Here is a 16,959-nt window from a genome sequence, read left to right as displayed (position 1 = left end):
CTCCGCATTTCTGTTCTGAATTTACCCCCTCTAATTCTAAGGCTGTGTCCACGGGTCCTAGTCTCCTCACCTAACAGAAACAATTTCCTAGCGTCCACCCTTTCCAAGCCATGTATTATCTTGTAAGTTTCTATTAGATCTCCCCTTAATCTTCTAAACTCCAATGAATACAATCCCAGGATCTTGAGCCGTTCCTCGTATGTTAGACCTACCATTCCAGGGATCATCCGTGTGAATCTCCGCTGGACACGCTCCAGTGCCAGTATGTCCTTCCTGAGGTGTGGGGACCAAAACTGGACACAGTATTCCAAATGGGGCCTAACCAGGGCTTTATAAAGTCTCAGTAGCACAACAGTGCTTTTATAGTCCAACCATTTTGGACAAAGCTTTTCATTGTGCCTCAGTACATGTAACAATAAATTCCATTCCATTTCAGAACAAATGGAGTTCACCAATTATCTTAGTTCCCAAACCGGATGGGATTCAATGATTTTGCATGGATTATCAGAAGGTCAACTCCGTTACAAAATTGAACTCATATCCAATACTGAGTTTGGAGAAAGTTGGACAAGCCAGTTACATCACTAAGCTGGACTTCTTGCGTGGTTATTGGCAGGTACCTTTTTCAGAACGGGTGAAAGAAATTTCTGCATTTGTAACCCCGAATGGGCTATATCAATTCAAAGTGATGCCTTTTGGAATGAAGAATGCACCCGCCACATTCCAAAGACTCATGAACAGAGTTGTGGCTGGATTAACAAACTGTGCAGTCTATTTGAACAGTGTAGTGATCTTTAGTAAGCCCTGGAAAGATCACATGGTACATTTGGCAGAGCTCTTTGAATGACTACGAGAAGCAAAACTGGTGATAAATTTAAATAAAACAGAATTCACAGAAGCAGAGGTGATGTTCTTGGGGCATTATTCAGTCATGGAAGGTTGACCCCTTGGAACGCAAAGATGAAGGCTATCGAGAAATTTCCACGACCAACCTTGAAGAAAGATGTTTAGGACTCAGTGGATTCCATCGGAAGTTTGTTCCGAACTTCAGCAGTGTAGTGGCACCGTTAACAGATTTGCTGAAGAAGAACACAAAGTTTCGGTGGACAGAACAATGCCAGGAGGCATTCAACCATTTAAAAGTAATATTAACCACCGCACCAGTTTTAGCTACACTAAACTTCAAGATCCTTCAAAATTGCCATCAATGGTAGTGACATCGGAGTTGGAGCTGTACTCCAACAGGAAGATGAGGAAGGGATTGAACTGCCAGTTGGTTACTTTTCGAAGAGACTCAACATCTTCCAGAGGAAATACTCCACGACCGAAAAAGAACTATTGAGTTTGGTACTGGCCTTACAACATTTTTTTAAAATATATTTTTATTGAAAAATAGATTTTTAAAAAATATTGCAACAAATACAAGACAATACACAGAACAATGCCAGGAGGCATTCAACCATTTAAAAGTAATATTAACCACCGCACCAGTTTTAGCTACACTAAACTTCAAGATCCTTCAAAATTGCCATCAATGGTAGTGACATCGGAGTTGGAGCTGTACTCCAACAGGAAGATGAGGAAGGGATTGAACTGCCAGTTGGTTACTTTTCGAAGAGACTCAACATCTTCCAGAGGAAATACTCCATGACCGAAAAAGAACTATTGAGTTTGGTACTGGCCTTACAACATTTTTTTAAAATATATTTTTATTGAAAAATAGATTTTTTAAAAATATTGCAACAAATACAAGACAATACAATTCAAAACAATGCAAAGAAAGAACTCAACCCGCCTTCATGTACAAATTATAAATATATGTAGAAAACTATATATTTAAAAAAAACTCAACTAACTACTCAACTAAATAAATAATAGACAATAACAAACTAATAAATAGTCGTTACTCAACTCAGCCAAACAATACAGTCATACGTTTGCAGTTCTCCTCCTTGGATACGGACTCGTAAAGCACAATTGTTATGGCTATATGAAAGCCTTTATTAGTGTGGCAGACCAATCTGTGTCCACGTATTCCAAAAATGGTTGTCATGTCTTATTAAAAATTCTCAGTTTTGTGGTGTACCATACTTGTGAGAAAATCCAAGGGGATATGCTCCATTACAATCTTCCACCAACTCGACAGAGCCGGGGGGAGGGTTTCAAATACCCAACCTAGCAAAATGTTCTTTCATGCGCAGAAAGTGAGGATGTTGAAAAGTTTTTTCTTATGCGTATCTGCAGGGAACACACTGGGCAGGCCCAGAAGATGAGAAATCGGGTCCTTCTCCACCCTTACACCCAAAATCCTCTCCATTGCACCCGCCACAGCACTCCAGTATGTTTGGAGCCTATCACAAGACCAGAGACAATGGATAAGAGTGCCCGTACCAACCTTGCACTTGGGATATGCTGAAGATACCCCTGGTTTAAATTTTGACAAATGGTCCAGAGACAAGTGGACGCTGTGGAGAATCTTCAAGTATAAAGCATGGGTCCTATTGCAAATTGATAGCTTTCTTCTGTTTTCCCAAATATCTTCCCCCTCCTCTGAGGAGACTTCAACACCTAGCTCTCTCTCCCACACCCTGCAGAGTCAATCAAACTCATCTGAGGGGGCACCCCCCAATTAATGATATAAAATGCTGACAGAAAGTGTACGCTTAGCACTGAGCTATGTCAGATTTGTATGGATCAGTCAAAGTGTAGTCTTTTTTGAATAAAATCCCTAACTTGAAAAAATGAGAGGTTCCTGTTAGATAGCTCATGTTTCCGTGCTAACTGATTAAAGGACATCATTGTGTCTCCCTCAAATAAATTACCCATGCTAAGCGTACACTTTCTGTCAACCACACTTGGGATTTTCTACAGACCACCTAATAGCAGTAGGTTGAAGATCGCATAGGCTGGAAGATTCTGGAAAAATGCAAAAGTAGTAGTGTTGTTGTTATGGGTGATTTCAACTTTCCCAATATCAACTGGAACCTCCTAAGTGCAGATGGTTTGGATGGAGCCGTTTTTGTCAGGTGTGTTCAGGAGGGTTTCCTTACTCAGTATGTAGACAGGCCGACGAGGGGAGAGGCCATTTTGGATTTGGTGCTCAGCAACAAGCCAGGACAGGTGTCAGATCTCATGGTGGGAAAGCACTGGTGAAAGTGATCACAACTGCCTCACATTTACCATAGCCTTGGAGAGTGAAAGGCAGAGTTACTGAGGCAAGATATTTAATTGAGGAAAAGGAAATTATGACGCTATCAGACAGGAGTTGGAAGTACAGCCTGGGAGCAAATGTTCCATAGAAAGGGCACCGCAGACATGAGGAGACTATTTAAGGAGCAGTTGTTGCAAGTGATGCACAAATTTGTTCCTCTGAGAAAGGCAAAAAGGGGTAAGGTTAAGGAACCTTGGATGACGAGAACAGAGGAACTTCTCATCAACAGGTAGAAGGCAGCTTACGTAAGGTGGAGGAAGCAGGGTCTACACAACGTTAGAGGATTACAGGCTTATTAGGAAGGAGCTCAGAAATGGACTGAGGAGAGCCAAGAGGGGGCATGAAAACGACTTGGCAAGACGGACTAGGGAGAACCCAAAGGCATTTTACTCATACGTGAGGAATAAGAGAATGATCAGGGACCAGTTATGGCCGGTCAAGGATAGCGTAGGGAACTTGTGCGTGGAGTCTGAGCAGATAGCGTAGGGAACTTGTGCGTGGAGTCTGAGCAGATAGGGAAAGCCATAAATGAGTTTTTTGCTTCAGTTCTCACTAAGGAAAGGGACCTTGTTGTGAATGAGAACTTTGAGGAGCTGGGATACAGGTTTGACCAGACCAAGATTGATGAAGATGATGTGCGGGAAATTTTGGAAAACATTAAGATTGATAAGTCCCCAGGGCCAGACCAGATTTATCTCAGGCTGCTCCGGGAAGCGAGAAAGGAGGTTGCTAAATTGTTGGCGAGGATATTTGCCTCCTCACTTTCTATGGGAGTCATATCGGAGGATTGGAAGGAGGCGAATGTTGTTCCTCTTTTCAAGAAGGGGAATAGGAAAATCCCAGGCAATTACAGACCAGTCAGTCTTACGTCTGTGGTCAGCAAAGTTGTGGAAAGAATTCTGAGGGATAGGATTTATAACTATTTGGCAAAGCACAGCGTGATTAAAGGCAGTCAGCATGGTTTTGTGACAGGCAGGTCATGCCTCACAAATCTTATTGAGTTCTTTGAGGAGGTGTCAAGACAGGTCGAGCAGTGGATGTGGTGTATATGGACTTCAGCAAGGCATTTGATAGGGTTCCCCATGGTAGGCTCATTCATAAAGTCAGGAAGTATGGGATACAGAGAGATCTGAATGTAGGATTAAAGACAGGATTCTTGGCAGTGTGGAGGAACAGATGGATCTGGGTGTGCAAGTACATAGATCCCTCAAAGTTGCCACCCAAGTGGATAGGGTTGTTAAGAAAGCATATGGTGTTTCGGGTTTTACTAACAGGGGGATCAAGTTTAAGAGCTACGAGATTTTGCTGCAGCTCTACAAATCCCTGGTGAGACCATACTTGGAATATTGTGTCCAGTTCTGGTTGCCCTACTATAGGAAAGATATGGAGGCTTTGGAGAGGGTGCAAAGAAGGTTTACCAGGACGCTGCCTGGACTGGAGGACTTGCCTTATGAAGAAAGGTTGAATAAGCTCGGACTTTTCTCTCTGGAGAGAAGGAGGAAGAGAGGAGACCTGATCGAGGTGTACAAGGCAATGAGAGGCATGGATAGAGTCAATAGCCAGAGACTTTTCCCCAGGGCAGGATGGACTGATACGAGAAGTCATAGCTTGAAGATATTAGGAGGAAGGTATAAAGGAGACATCAGAGGTAGGTTCTTTACGCAGAGAGTTGTGAATGCATGGAATGCATTGCCAGCTGTGATGGTAGAAACAGAGTCATTGGGGACATTTAAGCAACTGCTGGACATGCACATGGATAGCAGTGAGTTGAGGGATGCGTAGGTTAAGTTAGTATATCTTGCATTAGGATTAAATCTTGGCACAACATCGTGGGCCGAAGGGTCTGTTCTATGTTCTAATAAAGGGTCGCTTACAATGCCAAATAAAAGAGTTGACCCAGCCATTCAGTCTCCTGAATGTATGCTTATCAAAAATCAGTGGAAGCATCCATATAGGGTATAGCAAACGAGGGAGAATATTCATCTTAATACGGACTATCTGACCCAACCACGAGACTGGAAGCACCTCCCATCTTTGAAGGTCTTGTTTAATTTTGTCAAATAAGTGAACACAATTGGCTTTGAATAGCCGATCCAGAACTGGAGTAATGAATATGCCCAAATACACAAAACCCCGCTGTGACCACTTAAGTGGGAATCGTTTTTGCCCTCAAGACCTCGCACCTTCGTAAGACCACCCATGGGCCTAGCCTCTGATTTTGTAAGATTAATCTTGTACCCGAAAAGGTGCATTGTAGCAGGCGAGGCACCGAAACTGCTGGATTTGACAAAAAAAGGACATTGTTCACTTACATCAGAATCTTATGCAATTTTGACCCCACTTTTGGAGCTGATCCCTACGAATAGCCTCCACCAATGGTTTGATCACCAATGTAAAAAGCAATGGTGAAGGGGGTCAGCCCTACCGGCTGCCCCTAAAAATGTTAAAATTGATGGATCGCACCCCATTGGTGATGACCGCAGTGAGAGGGTCACTGTAGAGAACCTTTACCCATCTTATAAAGATTTCGCACAAACCAAACCGCTTCAAAGTATAGAAGAGGTATGGTCACTGAACTCAATCAAATGCCTTCTCTGCGTCTCGAGCAGTGTTTCTCAACGGGGGGCAGAAGCACCCCCTGAGGGGCATTTGCCTTCCTTCAGTGGGTGTTGAAATCAAAGGGGGCAGCAAGGGAGCACTGAACAACTTTGTAGAGAGCTTACCAATCACTTGGAAGACTGCCGTGTCCTTGAAGGACATTGCTGTGTGCAGATGGATAGTCACATAACGCAAGTCTGTTATTTTCCCTACACACATTGAGGCGTGCACTTTGATTGGTTGCTGCACCCTTATTGATAGTCTTCTCTGTAAATGGCAAACCATTTGAACTCGTTCGCAGTTGGCACTGATTCTACTGCTGAGATCAATATCACCTAACTCTTGTCGCTTCTAGGAAGACGAAATGCAGCTTTTCAACTGTTCTACCGGGTGGCAGAATGAATGCACATTACAGCTAATTAGCCAATCAAATGTTGCCACTTGTCTGAGCATCTTAAAATTATCGTGATAAGGTAAAACCCATGATTCCATCAGGGTGTTTGAGCAACAGTGTAAAAATGGCCTCATTGAGTAAGAAAAAGTGCAGGCAGTATAGCATGGACTATTTGCGATATGGCTTTATTCAATCTCCATCTAATAAGCAGTTACCACTGTGCTTGCTCTGTGAACAAAGTTTTTCCAACGAGGCCATGAAGCCTTCCCATCTTATTAAACTTTTGAAAAGAAACACAGTGACAAAAAGGACAAAGATTTGGCATATTTTCAAACACTAAAGAATAAATTCAATCAGCGACCAACGATTGCCACTGCTTTTTCAAAGATGGCCTTGTGGCATCATACAACATAGCGAAGCTGATTGCAGTGGGTGAATTGTTGGTGCTTCCAGCTATTGCCGAAGTATTATCAACCGTGCTACATCAGGAACCATCAATGACTATCAAGCGTATTCCTCTTAGCAACGATTCCGTGAGAAGGCGCATTGATGAAATGGCCTCAAATGTTGAGGATAAATTATGTTCCCTTTTGATATCGAAAGAAATCACCTTACTAATTGATGTAAGTACTATATGCGGAAATCAAGCTTTACATTTGGGGTACATACATTTCATCGACAAAAGTGAAATACGAGAAGAACTACTTTTTGCTCTGGATCTACCAACAGATACCAAAGGTAAGACTAGCTTCGACTGTATCAAGGATTATTTTGATCAAAAGTCTGTTCCCCTCAAAAACATTGTTGCTTGTGCTACGGATGGCGTGCGCGCTATGGCTGGCCAACATCGGGGATTTGTCGCATTATTAAAGAGAGAAATGCCACATGTTTTCACAGTACACTGCATTATCCACCAGCAGCACCTGGCTGCAAAGAAACTCAGTGAAGCCCGCAACCATTCTCTACAAGTGGTGATAGATGTGGTAAATTATATAAAGAGACATGCTCTGAATGAACGACTTCTCCACCAACTCTGTAAAGATAATGAAGATGAATCTCTGCAATTACTGCTACACACAGAAGTGAGATGGCTCTCGAAAGGAAAATGCCTCAATCGTTTCCATGAACTGTTTGATTCTATCATCGAATTCCTTCACAGAAATAATGAAAACCTTTGTATGAAAGCCGAAACCGTAAAACATGACTGTGCATATCCCGCGGATATATTCGATAAGTGCAATTCGCTGATCATGCAGATACAAGGAGATAACGTGAGTTTCATAAAAGCAAGGAATGCTGTAACATCTTTTACTGCGAAACTTGATCTCTTTCATCGGAATGTCAGTCGTCGTGAGTTTTACCAGTTCCCGAGTTTAAACAATATCGCGGAAGATGTTACTGATGATCAGTTACTAATCTACTCAGCTCACATTCATACACTGCAGGATGATATGAAAACATGATTTGCTGATCTTACTGAGATGGAGATCCCTACATGGCTGACTGACCCCTTTATCTCATGTGCAGAAGAAATGGACATTCGCCTTCAGGAAAAAAAACAATAGAGCTCCAAAATGACACTGCAATGAAAATTCGGTTTTCGCAAACAAGCCCCTTTATGGGATTCAAGATGCCACCTGATGTCGTTTCCCGCTGTTAAGCGAAGAGGCAAAGCGGTTTGCACTACCATTTCCTACCCCTTATTTGGTTGGGAAAGGATTCAGTGCAATCGCCAGAATACAAGATCAGACCCACAATCGCATGGATGTTGTTCAGAGTGGGGACCTGAGATTGCTTTGATTGAACCAGATGTATATGATTTAGCAAGACAACATGAACCACAAGGATCGCATTGACTATCTTGCTATCACAGACTAAAGTTTATACAGAGTGAGGTGGACAGTAAGAATAGTAATAAATGATAACTTTTATTTTTTGTTGTATATAAAACATATTTCACAAAAGCTTTCCATTTTCAGCACTGCAGTGTATTGCAGTTATATGTGCAAAAGCAGACTTTGGTGATTTGGGGGCGTTGCATGATTTCAAGGATAAGAAGGGGGCATTGAATACGGAAAGGTTGAGAAATACTGATCAGAGAAATCACCAATCCCTGTATTGACTGTTGTTGATACCCTTGAATTACATTAAGCAGCCTCCTAACATTATTGGAGGATCTGCAGCCCTTTATGATGCCCGTCTGGTCCTCTTTAACAATAGAAGGTAACATAGTTTCCAGCCTTAACGCAAGAGTCTTAGAGAGGATTTTGAAGTCCATATTTAAGATTGAAATGGGCCTGTATGAAGCACAGTCCTCTGGGACCTTCCCTTTTTTAAGGATAAGTGAAATATTGGCCTCTCTCAGAAATGGCGGGAGACGATCATGACTGTATGAATCATTACACATATTGAGCATCGAGCCTGATATTATGTTTGTAAATTCCTTATAGAATTCATTGGGAAGTCTGTCAAGACTGGGTGCCTTTCCACTCTGCAGCTGCTTCACAGCCTCCTGCATCTCTTGCTTTGATAAGGGGACGTTGACAAAAGACTCGTGCTTGGGGGTCACGTCCAGGAGTTCCAGATCCTTGAAAAAGGACTCCATTTTGGCCCAACCCTCAGATTGGTATAATTCAGAGTAAAATCTCAGGAATGCCACATTAATCTTTTTGGAATCATACATTAGGTTCCCAGACCCTTCCGTAATTACCGTAATGGCTTGAGCACTCCTATTCCTGGCAAGATATGCTAAGTATTTGCCTGGTCTGTCACCATGCTCACATAACCTTTGCTTTGCAAAAGTAAGCTCCTTCTTTGCTGTCTGTGTGAGCACAGAATTCAATGCAGACCGCAGCACTGTAATCCTCTGTGGCTTGACCAACGAGGTTATGTCAAAGTAAGCCTTCTCTGCTGCCTTCAACCGTGCTTCGAGGAGACGTTGCTGCTCACCCTTCTGCCACTCTTACTGCCAGAGTAAGGAATAATTAACCAGCTGGCATAGGCTTTGGCAGTTTCCCAAAGGATGGATAGGCTACTAACTGAGCCTGAGTTAATGTCTAGGAATGCCTGAAACTCCCTAGAGAAATACTCCACAAACCTATTATCCTTGAGGATAAAGGCATCCATTCGCCAGTGCATTGAACTCTTAATCTTAACCAACAGGTACACTGCAGCATGATCAGAGATGATAATATTACCAATTGTACAATATGCCACCAAGTCTAGGGTTGCCATGGGGGTCAGAAAAAAATAAATCAATCCTAGTGTGACACCTGTGCAGATTGGAAAAAAACATAAAATCCCTGCCTGTAGGATGGAGATGCCTCCAGACATCCACCAACGCTAACTCCACACACAGATCCACTAAATGATACAGAGGGCAGCAGGAGGGCCTTTGGGCAACCTGTCTACTGTGGGATCCATGAGACAGTTAAAATCTCCCCCAAATGTTATGCCGGGACTCGAGACTGATCAGTTTAGAGAAAGCATGTACCAAACATTTGAGGGGATGGGCTGGAGGGTAATAAATATTTAAAACATCATATTCTTCCCTATTTATCAGGGCTTTGAGAATTACAAACCTCCCATGTGTGTCTTTAACACACTCTCGTAACTTAAATGGGAAATTCCTCCTAATGAATATAACCACTCCTCTACTTCTGGGATTAAAAGACGAAAAGTAAACCCGATCAAAGCCATTCTGCTGTAGTTTCAAATGCTCCCTATCATTCACCTGTGTCTCCTGTAGAAAGCAATATCCACTTTTTCCTTTCTAAGACTCATAAGTACCTTCTTCCTCTTAATTGGTGAGTGACTTCCCTTGATATTCCAGGTACACTATTTAATCAAGTCATTAGCCATAACCTTCTGCAGTAACATTTAAATTCCAGAGAGGAGGAACTTGAATTACAAATCGCTAAGCCTTAGTGTCACAAAATCCATCAAACATAAACACTACATAAATTAAAACCACTACAATTAACAAACCTACAAAGCTATCAAAGACTATATACAACAAAAACCAAAAAACAAACCAACACATAAATTGGCAAAGGCGTTTAATAGGGGAACTCATTCCCTGCCCAAAGGGGGCATTTACCCATCCCAAAACCCAATTTCCCATCCCGTTACCAAGACTGCAGCCCGGGCATTTAAATCCCTGAACCGGGTATGAACTGCCTGTAAGTAGGCATCCAGCCATCAACCATTTTGCCTCCTCTCAGCAAGAGCCACACCGCAAACACAAGCAGAAAAGAAAGAGAATAAACCATGGAATAGCAATGTAAATAAAGAAACATGATTTTTTTAAAAGGAGGGTAAATACCCCACCCATCCTTTGGTATAACTTAGAAACTGAGAGTACACATCTCAACCACCGCCAATCATAACTTAAACCAGATTATTACCAATAAAAAAAAGGAAAAGAAAGCGCCAACCAGGCTTTGGCTGTTTTTTTTAAAGAATAAACAAAGACATACCCAAACAACACTACTGTTTGTACACGCTAAATTGTTCAAATTAGGTTAATTTGTCCCCAAAGACTCTTGCCTTCTCTGACATGTCAAAGAGGTGTATGGATCCATCTAAGGGGATTTGAAGCACCTCAGAGAATATTGGATCCCAAGCTCCCTCAGTCTTCTCTTGACACCATCACAGGAGTTTCTTTTCCGGATTGCTGCTGCTGAAATGTCCTGGAAGAATATGATCTTAGAGCCGTCATAAATTAGGGCCTTTGGATCCTTCCCATGGATTCTGGAAGCTTCCACGATTCTCTCCTTATATCTATTATGATGAAACCACACCAGGAAAGGACGTGGACATTGACCCAGACTTGACCTCCATGCCATGACTTGGTCAGCCCTCTCAATCTTCAAGCCTCTCATTCCAGCCTCCAAGATAAAGAATTTTGGCAACCAGTCCTCAATAAATTCCACCAGCCGCTCACCCTCCGGCAGACTGACGATCCGAATATTTTTTCTCCTGCCCCTTTCCTCAAGATCATCCACTTGGTCGTGCAAATTACGGACCTGCCTTAGATCCTATCCTGGAAGGAACTGGTATCAACTTCCACTACTGTGACTTAGTGTTCTACCTCATCGGTCCTTTTTTGCAGGTCTCCCAGTTGTTGTTCATGCTTCTGCAGCATGATAGAGACTGGGCCAGCTTCTCCTCTATTTGCTCACCCAACATCTCGTGACATTTCGCGAGCTCATTCACCAGGGCCTTGTGGGTAATCGAGTCCGAGGATCCTGCACAGGCCCAGCCTTGGACGCTCCTCCTCTCTTCTTCAGAATCCCTGAATGGCAAAAACACAGGTAAGTTGATTTTTCACAATTTCCTGGGACTCCATGACCTTTCCAGGGTCCCAGGATATCATGATGGTCTGGGTTGAGTGGATTAAAAGTCCATCCCGCTTGTGCAGCAGTGCAGAGCTCTGCAATGCGATCCACCTAGATCGCCACCATCTTAGATGCCCCATCCTTACACCATTTTAATGTGAACAATGTGTCAGAACCGGTTGTGTACACGGTTCGCAATCCGCTTTCATTCTTGGAGTGCTTTAAAGATAAGAATATGAGACTATTTCGTTGGAGTCTTACGTTACAGACTTTTAATTTACAAATTCACGGGCGGCATGGTGGCTTAGTGGTTAGCACTGCTGCCTCACAGCGCCAGGGACCCGGGTTCAATTCCCACCTTGGGAACTGTCTGTGTGGAGTTTGCACATTCTCCCCGTGTCTGTGTGGGTTTCCTCCGGGTGCTCCGGTTTCCTCCCATAGTCCAATAATGTGCAGGTCAGGTGAATTGGCCATGCTAAATTGCCCGTAGTGTTAGGTGCATTAGTTAGGAGTAAATGTAGGGGAATGGGTCTGGATGGGTTGCTCTTCAGCGGGTCAGTGTGGACTTGTTGGGCCAAAGGACCTGTTTCCACACTGTAAGGAATCTAATCTAAAAAAAACATACATGTTGCGGGTCGCAAGAATGGAATCGCAGATGTATCATCATGGATTTAACTGATAAAGTATAGATGAGACTGGTATCTATTCAATGTAATATTTTTGTGGGAAGAAGTTAATATGAACTTATATGTCTGTCATATAATTGAAGTTATATGCCTGTCATGATAATATGATTAAGGAATAGAAACAAAAGAAGCCATCTTTTCATAATGATGGTTCATTTTTCCTGAAGTGGGGGAGGTGTTATGAAGGCGTAGGAGTGTACTGTACTTTTAAGAGAGGGGAAGCGGGCAGGACTGACTGAACACACAGAGAATACTGAACAGTTTAAAAATATAACATTTGGTTGAAACAAATAGCTGGAGTTGCGTTGCCATGGAACAAAAACAAATTCAAATTAAGCCAATCAGTTTAAACTATGCCCTCAAGACCAAAATCCAATTGAATTTGAATTTTACTGTTTGGGATGACATCAAGCCAATGAAATGATCGATGTTTTGGGGTATAAAACCAGACATTTTGAACAGTTTGGGGAGAACCACAAAGAACACCAACAAGTACAGACTGCTAGCCGAACAGCTCTCTGAAAGGTACCTGCCCATAGGGGAAAGATGTGCAGCAGAAGAGCGAAGAAGAGACGACCCAGGAAAATACAGAGGAAAATCTACAAAGCTGGCTGGTGTTGAAACATGGTTTTTCTGTAAATCTTAATTGGGTTTTTTTTAATCGGACCAGTATTGTAGACTGGGAGGTAAAGGATAGATTTAAGAGAAAGGAATTGTAAATAGCTGTTATTTTAATATTCTCTGTTTGACGTAAAGAATAAAATTGGGAGAAAGTGAGGACTGCAGATGCTGGAGATCAGGGCTGAAAAATGTGTTGCTGGAAAATCGGGAAGAAGATTGCAGGTTAGGAAGGCGGTGCTGAGTCCGAGGGTTGGGACTGAGACAAGGTGGGGGGAGGGGAAATGAGGAAGCTGGAGAAATCTGAGTTCATCCCTTGTGGTTGGAGGGTTCCCAGGCGGAAGATTAGGCGCTTTTCCTCCAGGCGTCGTGTTGCCATGGTCTTGTTAATTTTTACTTTAAATAGTGACGTCTACAAATTCAACAGATTTCGGCGCGAGGTGAGCTTCTCTGAGTGTCGGGTTTAAATTAGCAGAGGAGTTTACCCCGTGTCGTAATATCTGGTATAGAGGGAAGGTTTTATGAGGAAAGGCTGAGGGACTTGAGGCTCTTTTCATTCGAGAGAAGAAAGTTAAGAGGACACTTAATAGAGGCATACAAGATAATAAGAGGGTTAGATAGGGTGGACAGGGTGAGCCTTTTTCCTCAGATGGTGATAGCTAGCATGAGGGGTAATAGTTTTAAATTGAAGGGTGATAGATATAGGACAGATGTCAGAGGTAGTTTCTTTACTCAGAGAGTAGTAAGGCTGTGGAATGCTTTGCCTGCAACGGTAGTAGATTTGTCAACTTTAAGGACATTTAAATGGTCATTGGATAATTATATGAATGATAATGGAATAGTGTAGGTTAGATGGGCTTCAGATCGGTTTCACGGATCGGCGCAACATTGAGGGCTGAAGGGCATGTACTGCGCTGGAATGTTCTATGTTCTAGTGGCCTAACCAATGTCCTGTACAGTCACAAATGACCTCCCAACTCCTGTACTCAATACTCTGACCCAATAAAGGAAAGCATACCAAACGCCTTCTTCACTATCCTCTCTACCTGCGACTCCACTTTCATGGAGCTATGAACCTGCACTCCAAGGTCTCTTTGTTCAGCAACACTCCCCAGGACCTTACCATTAAATGCATAACTCCTGTTCTAATTCGCTTTTCCAAAATGCAGCACATAAAATTTATCTAAATCAAACTCCATCTGCCACTCCTCAGTCCATTGGCCCCTCTGATCAAGATCCTGTTATAATCTGAGGTAACCTTCTTCACTGTCCACTACACCTCCAATTTTGGTGTCAGCTGCAAACTTACTAACTATACTTTCTATGTTCACAAATCATTTATATAAATGATGAAAAGTAGTGGACCCAGCACCGATCCTTGTGGCACTCCACTGGTCACAGGTCTCCAGTTTGAAATACAACCCTCCACCACCACCTTTGAGCCAATTCTGTATCCAAATGGCTAGTTATCCCTGTATTCCTTGAGATCTAACCTTACTAACCAGTCTCCCATGGGGAACCTTGTCGAACGCCTCACTGAAGTCCATATAGATCACATCTACTGCTCTGCCCTCATCAATCCTCTTTATTACTTTTTCAAAAAACTCAATCAAATTCGTGAGACAAGATTTCCCATGCACAAAGCCATGCTGACCATCCCTAATCAGGCCTTGCCTTTCCAAATACATGTAAATCATGTTATGCAGGATTCCCTCCAATAATTTGCTCACCAGTCTATAGTTCCCTGGCTTTGCCTTACCATCTTAAACAGTGAAGGAGCAGCGGTCTGAAAGCTAATAGATACCTTTTTGAATAATAAAGGAATTAACGGATATGGTAAATGGTGCTGAGACCACACCAAGATCAGCCATGATCTAACTGAATGGCGCAGCAGGCTTGAAGGGCCGGATGGCCTGCCCCTGCTCCTCGTTCTTATGTTCTTATGACTGGGTTTATCACCTTGAAAAGTGGATAAATCTGCAGGCCGTCTTGAGATGTATCCAGGCTGTTGAGAGAGGCAAGGAAGGAGACATCTGGGGTCCTGGCAATCATTTCCAATCCTCTTTGGCTACACTTGAGCTACCACTGGAGTAGGGGACTGCTAACACTATCCCATTATTAAACAAGGGAGGAAGGGATAGACCAGGAAATTACAATCCAATCACTCAGCAGTGGGGAGGGTCAGGGAAAGTCAAATCAAGGTAGTCTTGAGGCCCTGACTGATGAAGGCTAGTGTGTTAAAAGCCTTCTTCACTGCCCTGTCCACCTGTGACTCCACTTTCAGAGAAACATGCACCAGTGGTGTCCCACAGGGATCCGTGCTGGGACCACTGTTGTTTGTGATATACATAAATGATCCGGATGAAGGTATAGGCGGTCTGATTAGCAAATTTACAGATAACACTAAGATTGGTGGAGTAGCAGATAGCGAATGGGACTGTCAGCGAATGCACCATAATATAGATAGATTGGAGAGTTGGGTGGAGAAATGGCAGATGGAGTTCAATCCAGGCAAATGCGAGTTGATGTATTTTGGAAGATCCAATTCAAGAACGAGCTATATGGTAAAGGGCCTGTTCCTATGCTGTAATTTTCTTCGTTCTTTGTTCAAATGAATTCAACCTTATTCTGCAGAGAACCTATACCATCTCTCAGCACCGCCCTGATGTTGTCCTTGAATATCAGAGCTACACCACCTCCCTTACCTTTCTGTCTGTCCTTCCGAATAGTCTGATACCCCTGGATATTTAACTCCCAGTCATTACCATCCCGCAACCATGTCTCCATAATGGCTACTAAGTCACATTCATTCACAATGATTTGTGCCGTCAGCTCATCTACTTTGTTACCAATGTTATGAGCATTCAGGTAAAGTGTCCTTATGCTAGTTTTTGTACGTTCTTTATGAATTCTAACATCTCCATTAACAGTATCTCCTGAGTTATCCTTCCTTTTAATTTCTTTCACAGTCTGCCCTGTAGTTAAACCCTCCTGCACACATGCTAACTTGCTGCTTACCTTTCTCTTTACCATCCTACTTCTTGTCGTTTTCTCATTTCCTTCCTCCCGAATCATTTGTTTAAAGTGCTAGTGACCACCTATTTATCCTTTTTACTAGAAGACTAGTTCCAGATCTGTTCAGGTGGAGACCATCCCATCGGTGCAAATCTCTCCTGTTCCAACATTTATGCCAATGCCCCATGAAATAGAACCCCTCTTTCCCACAGCACTCCTTTAGCTAAGTGTTTAATTCCCTAATTTTCTTATCCCTAAGCCAATTCGCACATGGCTCTGGCAGTAATCTGGAGATTATAACCTTTAAGGAGCTGCTCCTTAATTTGGTTCCTGGTGCTTGATAATCCCCAACAAGTTCGCTTTCCTCGCCTTACCTATGTTGTTCCAACATTGTCCACGACAATATAGTACTTCCTCCCACACTCTGTATGTTCTTCTGATATTAGATGTTGTGAAACTTGAAAGGGTTCAGAAAAGATTTACAAGGATGTTGCCAGGGTTGGAGGATTTGAGCTATAGGGAGAGGCTGAACAGTCTGGGGCTGTTTTCCCTGGAGCCCCGGAGGCTGAGACATGGTCTTATTCACAAATTAGCTTTTCCTTAGTTTAGAATGTTTATTCCTCACCTATCCTCATTCTTTTCCATAACTAGATTAAATCTAACTGAGTTATAATCACTGTTCCCTTACTGATACACCTTCCACCTGCCAGGGTTCATTTCTGAATGTTAGGTCCAGAACAGGCCCTTCTCTTGTTGCACTTTCTACATTCTGATTATGAAAGTTTACCTGGATTCAATTCAATATTTAGGGAACATCTCCGGGACACCCGCACCAATCAACCACACCGCCCTGTGACCCAACATTTCAACTCCCCTTCCGACTCTGCTGAGGACTGGAGGTCCTGGGCCTCCTTCACCGCTGCTCCCTCACCACCAGACGCCTGGAGGAAGAACGCCTCATCTTCCGCCTCGGAACACTTCAACCCCAGGGCCACCACCAGACGCCTGGAGGAAGAACGCCTCATCTTCCGCCTCGGAACACTTCAACCCCAGGGCACCAATGTGGATTTCAACAGTTTCCTCATTTCACCTTCCCCC

The 16,959-nt window shown here is 43.0% G+C and overlaps 1 pseudogene; it reads left to right on the top strand.

The window, feature by feature from the left end:
• LOC122550358 overlaps nucleotides 1–16,959 on the top strand; it is a 104,502-nt pseudogene that overhangs the window by 25,647 nt on the left and 61,896 nt on the right.

Source organism: Chiloscyllium plagiosum, chromosome 5 (genome assembly GCF_004010195.1).
Source record: "Chiloscyllium plagiosum isolate BGI_BamShark_2017 chromosome 5, ASM401019v2, whole genome shotgun sequence".
Lineage (NCBI taxonomy): Eukaryota > Metazoa > Chordata > Chondrichthyes > Orectolobiformes > Hemiscylliidae > Chiloscyllium > Chiloscyllium plagiosum.
The sequence above is the reverse complement of the archived record's forward strand: the minus strand, read 5'-3'. Positions and strand labels throughout refer to the sequence as shown.